Consider the following 6,000-nt stretch of genomic DNA (forward strand, 5'->3'; position numbering starts at 1 on the left):
AAAGAACATCTCCACAACCACTAAGATACGCATCTTCAACTCAAACGTGAAACAGGTGATGCTGTACGGGTCTGAAGCATGGAGAACAACAAAACACACAACACATAGGTTGCAAACATTCACCAATTCCTGCCTCAGAAGGATATTAAACATCTGGTGGAAAGACAAAGTGAGTGATGTGGACCTGTGGAAAAGAACAAACCAAGATCCCCTAGATGTACAAATACGGAGAAGAAAATGGAGTTGGATTGGTCACACCCTCAGAAAACCTGCCACAGACATCACCCGTCAAGCTCTGAAGTGGAACCCCCAAGGGAAAAGGAAACAAGGTCGCCCCAGGAACAGCTGGAGAAGAAGCTTAGAGGCAGAAATGTCTGAGAGTGGGCTGAACTGGGGAGAACTTGAACAGAAAGCCACTAACAGAGTGAAATGGAGGTTGTTCGTCAATGGCCTGTGCACCCAAGAGGAGCAAAGGGCTTAAGAAGAAGATCACGTCCAAAGACAACAGTGCAACCACAAAGAGGCCATGTTTTCTGTTGTTTGTGTGTCAGATAGCAGGAGTTTTTTTTACTTTCTCTAAATCTTTAGCGCATCATGTTTTCATACACCTTGCTCATTGTTTAAGCTCACCACTGCCAGGATGTACTACTGGTCAGTCTGGCAACCGACATCTGCTGACTTGAATGTGGATAAATCATTTGAATCCATGAGGACTAACTGTCAATGCTACACAATCAGACTGTGTAGCATTAGTCAACGGCAATCCCTTTTCCACAGACACACTTTGTCTGTGATGGAATATTGAGTGGAGAGCACTTTCACTCCCACAAAGACTCATGGATTATTATGAGATGAGAACATCATTTCATCTTTGCAGTTGGATGAAAGACATGCGCTTGTTCCAGAGCACTGTGTTACATGCTGGTGTGGTGCAGTTTATGTATCATCACATTTCCGTTTGTTTTGACCATATCTGTGGCCTTTCAGTTAACAGGGTCCTGTGACTTTCAGTGAGGACAAGGAGCTCACACAAGCTGCTGCCACAACACCCAAGCAAAACTCGCTCACTACCAGGTATTCGCTGAGCTGACAGTGTGCATGCCATGCTTTAATAATTACAAACACAGTTTGAGCGCTTTGAATCCTGTAGAATTATAAAAGGAAATGACATATCTTTAGGATTTATAGATATATTTCAACGTGATTTAAACTTGCCTGGGTTTGTTTATGCTAGTGTGTGTATATGTTAGTGGTACTCCTGTAACTACATGTTTATTAGAGCAGTTGTAGTTTGTAGTCGTGTTGAACTGCACATGCACTGCAGTGAGAGCATGTGGATACTTGATCTGCTCTGCTACCAAAGATTTAACAGGACTTCTGCTAGCTGTTTATTGTTAATGATCCAATTAGCAGACAGAGACACAAGAATGGAGCTGATAAATGATGACAATGACTGGATGTTTCACACGTTACATATGAATAAAAATCAACTATAAAGCAAAATCACTCCTAACAACAACAAAAAAAAAACTGTTTAGCTTCATGGAATCAAAGCACATGTGAATGGTCACTAAAACTCAGACTACTAGCCAGAAATGCTTCTGGTCCCACAGTCTTGCCCCACACCTGCAGATTCATATGCAGTAATCAGTTAAGAGATTTTCCTCCATGGGATCTTACTCTTAAATTTGTGCCAAAGTTCTGAACAACTGGAGTGTTAAAAAATTTGGCACCCAGAACTCTGTAGAAAAGTGAATTTGTAAACAAATCTAAAAAGGGAGAGCTTCTCTTCTTTTCTCTTTTATTTGTTATTTTTGGTATGGTAACAGGTACTTCTCTTACTAGCACTACTACTCCTGATATATACTTCTTCATCAATAATAATTTCTTTTGTTATAAACTTGGAGAAATATATCTTGACAAACAGTGCCAAAATTATTGGAAACTCAATTTTTTTAGAACAGCTTGTCTGGAAATTCACCGGCTTTGCTAGGATTGCTGCAAACTCGTGAGAGCCACCTGAAACATTTTCCAGACAGTCACTACAGTTGCTAACTGTGGCTAACAGGTACCCTTATGCTAACTGGCTGCCCTAGTTTCTATTTGGTGCTGACAAGTAGCTCTGGTCACTGTTTGGGGCTAACAAGCAACTGCAGTCACTCTTGGTGGATAACAGGCAGCTGTGATTGCTTTTGTTGGCTAACGGGCAGCATTTGTTGCAATCCATGGCTAACCAGCAGCTTCGGTTGCTGTCCATGGTTGACAAGTATCTGCGATTGCTATTGGTGGATAACAGGCTGCTGTCACTCTTTGTGGCTAACAGGTAGCCTTTGTTGCTATCAAGAAGCTAGCTGCTGCTATTATGTCACACTGTGGATGTGAACACTGTATTTCAGCAGTAATGGTTTTTAGCTGCAGGGTGCAAGAGTGCAGCAGTGCAGCAACTGAATGGGTGAGCAAGAATGAGGCCTGTGGCTGCTATCAGCACATCAGAGCAGAGCTGGTGAACATTTTAAACTATGAATATGCTTGAGCTATAAAAATGTATTATATGAGCCCCATTTTGTTATAAAAATAAACAGCGCAAAGCAAAATCTCCCCTAAATAGTTGATACATGCAGACGATGGCAGGGACCTAAATGAGCCCATCAGCACTTGTTATTTCAACTTTCCCCGCTTCATTGCCATATTGGAGATCATCCGCTGTATTCACACATTGTGCCTAGATGATGCCGGTTTCCTTTGCAACAGATTTCACAATAGAAGCAAACACTGGTTTTAGATTGGTTATTTACTGATGTGCTCGAGAGCCAAAAAGGTCTCACTGTAGAGCTGACATACAGTTAAAATGTTTGTGCATAACAATTCCTGATGAATAGTCAACAATAGGCCCTTTTCATGGCAGACCTGAACAAGTGGTAGGAATAACACTAATGGTAGCTGTAATCAGGTGAAGTGAGATAAACCCAGGGCTCTGTAACTGTGGGGTTACCGGAACTCTTCATGGAATGGAACCAATGTTATGTTAGTGTCTTCCACCTTTTGCGAGGTCATACCAAGGCAAAACAGGTCGGACTAGGACCCAGGAAGTGTGTATGCTGGCTCAAAGCAGCACATTTGGCCATGGCGTTGTGAAAGAAGGAGCAAAGTGCAGACAAAAAGTAGGTGGAACTAATCTCCATAAACAGATTCTGAACTCTAAAACTGCAGACGATCTGTGGGCAAGGAACAAAATGTCAGATGCTTCTAGTTTCCATTTTCTATTTGAGTATCTTTGACCAATCATGTTTGAGCAGGCTTTGGTCACATCCACTTAAACAGTCCGTGTGTGGTGTGAGTTCCATAGACAAAGGCACTGGTTGAAATGCAAATGTTGGCAAATGGCTGTAAACAGGAAGATGGGACTGTGCCATATTTGGGCCCCATCGGACTTTAGGCTTAAACTCAGTTAGGATGCTGGTGTTGCGTGGGCCAGGAGTGTATTGAGCTGAACTTCTCTTGGGTCAGATAGGAGACATGCAAGATGGACCTGAGGCAACTCCATCGATCAAACTCAAACGGTGGCTGTAGGACAACTGAAGATGTGGCTCTCATTTTGGCCAAAGATTCATTCCTTCATTCACGTATTCATTGCATTTAGTGACAAAACAGAGCAGGACCATGATGAATGGCATTAGTGGTACCAGTACCAGTCATGTTGGGAAACTGTACCGTAAAGCACCTGCAAGTGAGAACGTCTGTATTTATGATTCTTCGCTTTTATTCATGTTTTTGTATGCAATCATGATTATTTATTCTGAGACTGTCTCTCTCTCTCTCTCTCACACAGACACACACACACACACACACACACACATACACACACACCTTTTTCACTAATAGATATTATTTCCCTCCATACGATACCAGACATCACATATTTATATAAATATTTATCTAACATATCTAAAGTGGGATGCGGCACTGTGGTGCAGTGGTCAGCACTGTCGCCTCACAGCAAGAAGGTTCCGAGTCCCGGCTCCATCACGGGATCTTTCTGTGTGAGTCTCCATGTTCTCCCTGTTCCTGTGTGGGTTCTCTCTGGTACTCCACCTTCCTCCCACCGTCAAAAGACATGCAATTGGGCTGGACTAGACTGATTGGATTCTCTAAATTGACTGGGAGTGTGACTGGTTGTCTGTCTCTGTATGTTGTCCCTGTGATGGACTGGTGACCTGTCCAGGGTGAACCCTGCCTCTCGCCTGAAAGCCGCTGGGATAGGCTCCACCCCCCACCCCACCCCCCGCAACCCTTAACAGGATAAGTGGAAGAAAATGGATGGATAGATGGATATCTAAAGTGAGGAATGAAGTTATGTTGATGTGCCTTCAAGATCCTCCTGTGGAGAGTATAACTTAGTGAATTTTGCTGATGAATGCACTCAGCTGCCAGTAAACCAACAAGCTTCATCTCTCTTTACGCAAAGCGGGAACACAAAACAAGTGGGTTGCCATCACACACTGCATGCAGGTGAAAATATTTCTATTGAAATGCTGCATACTGCAGTATAGTTTTTCCTCAGTCGATGTGAGGCTCTGAGGGCAGAGGATGTTGTTGTGATGCCATGTGAAGCCCTTTGAGACAAACTGTTTGTGAAAACGGGCTATACAAATAAAATTGCCTTGCCTTGCCTGTTTTACAAGAGAGTGATGTGTTCTGATGACAAGAAACATATCAAAGAGATTCAAATTCTTACGACTTCATGAAGTTTCAATTCGAGTGAAGATGTCAATTTTCATGTTCAGGGTTATGGTTCCTCCTCTGAGCTCCTTGGCTACTGCAGGCAGTTGAACCCTGGTGTGGAGACCCAAACCACAAAAACATATACAGACAGTAATGACAATGTTCTTCCCTTTAAACTGCATTAAAATGCAAGAGTTTAGAGTGTTTTTGTGGAAAGATGCTTTGGCCTCCAGTGCCGATATGACCTCTCAAACAAGTGTCACATAGTTGGCCTAGTGAGGCAGTTCACATTCCCAGAAACCACGGTAACAACCCCCTCAGATCTGTGAGGTGTGGTATTCAAAAAAATAACTAACACACTGCATAGAGACATGAAATAACAGTAGGACTTGTTTTGATGGGTACTTTGATGAAAACAGCTCAAACCGCCGCTCCATAGAAGCCGGCTTGATCTATATTTCTTTCGTTTAGGTTAGGTAACCCATGTGTTTACACTAAATGTTTCTCACCCAAACAACAGGGGCTGATGGCAAAATATGTTCTTTTCTCTACCTCTTACTGATCAGTACATTCACTTGATGAAGATCACTTTACCTCAAATGTCACTTTTTCATTTACCATGGATGAGAAGGGGGGGCTGGCGTTTCTTTCAGCGCCTTCCAGGCACTGGTGGTGGACAGCGTCAGGCCTCTTAGGTCAACCTGCATATTTAAAGGTGTTTTTGTTGTTGTTTGTTTGTTTGTTTTTTTTTAAAAAAACGTAATTATTATTGTACAGAGATTAAAACAAAAAAATGACCTGCATTTAACCCATCTTTCATGAAGCATTGCCCAACCAGGTGCAGCACTCAAGGAGCAAATCCACAGCTTTCTGCCATTGTCTGGACCCGGAGCACCAAGAATGTACAAACTCCACACAGAGAGGACCAGGGACTGGAACCCAGGACCTTCTTCCTATGAGACAACGCTGATATCCAGGACCTTGAATCTAATGAAAGCTCCATTTGCTTTCACTTCCATGTCAGAGCAGAAGAGTGAGAAGCTGCCAAGTGCTGTAGGACTACGAGTCATTAACACACAGAGAAGTATTGACCAATAAGTCAGAGTGGCTGTGACCACATAGTGGAAAGTTTCTATGGATGTACTCACTGTACACACTGCTGCTTGTTGTGTGCTCACGCACAGAGGCAGAGCCAGCATTTATCCTTGCAGCTGGGGCATAAAGAAATAGGATCAGCAGCTGAACTTTGGATCACAGTAAACATTATGGATGTCAATA

The 6,000-nt window shown here is 42.8% G+C and overlaps 1 long non-coding RNA gene across 1 annotated transcript; it reads right to left on the minus strand.

The window, feature by feature from the left end:
• Window positions 1-4,767: 4,767 nt before the first annotated feature.
• LOC147244411 (uncharacterized) lies at window positions 4,768-5,596 on the minus strand. Its single transcript, XR_015110461.1, has 3 exons — window positions 5,521-5,596; window positions 5,317-5,423; window positions 4,768-4,833 (listed from the first exon to the last, which is right to left on the minus strand). It is a non-coding gene; the product is annotated as an uncharacterized LOC147244411 (long non-coding RNA).
• Window positions 5,597-6,000: the final 404 nt, after the last annotated feature.

Source organism: Aulostomus chinensis, chromosome 19 (assembly GCF_037954235.1).
Source record: "Aulostomus chinensis isolate RoL2024-O1b breed Wild chromosome 19, RoL_Achi_v1.0, whole genome shotgun sequence".
NCBI classification, from domain to species: Eukaryota; Metazoa; Chordata; class Actinopteri; order Syngnathiformes; family Aulostomidae; genus Aulostomus; species Aulostomus chinensis.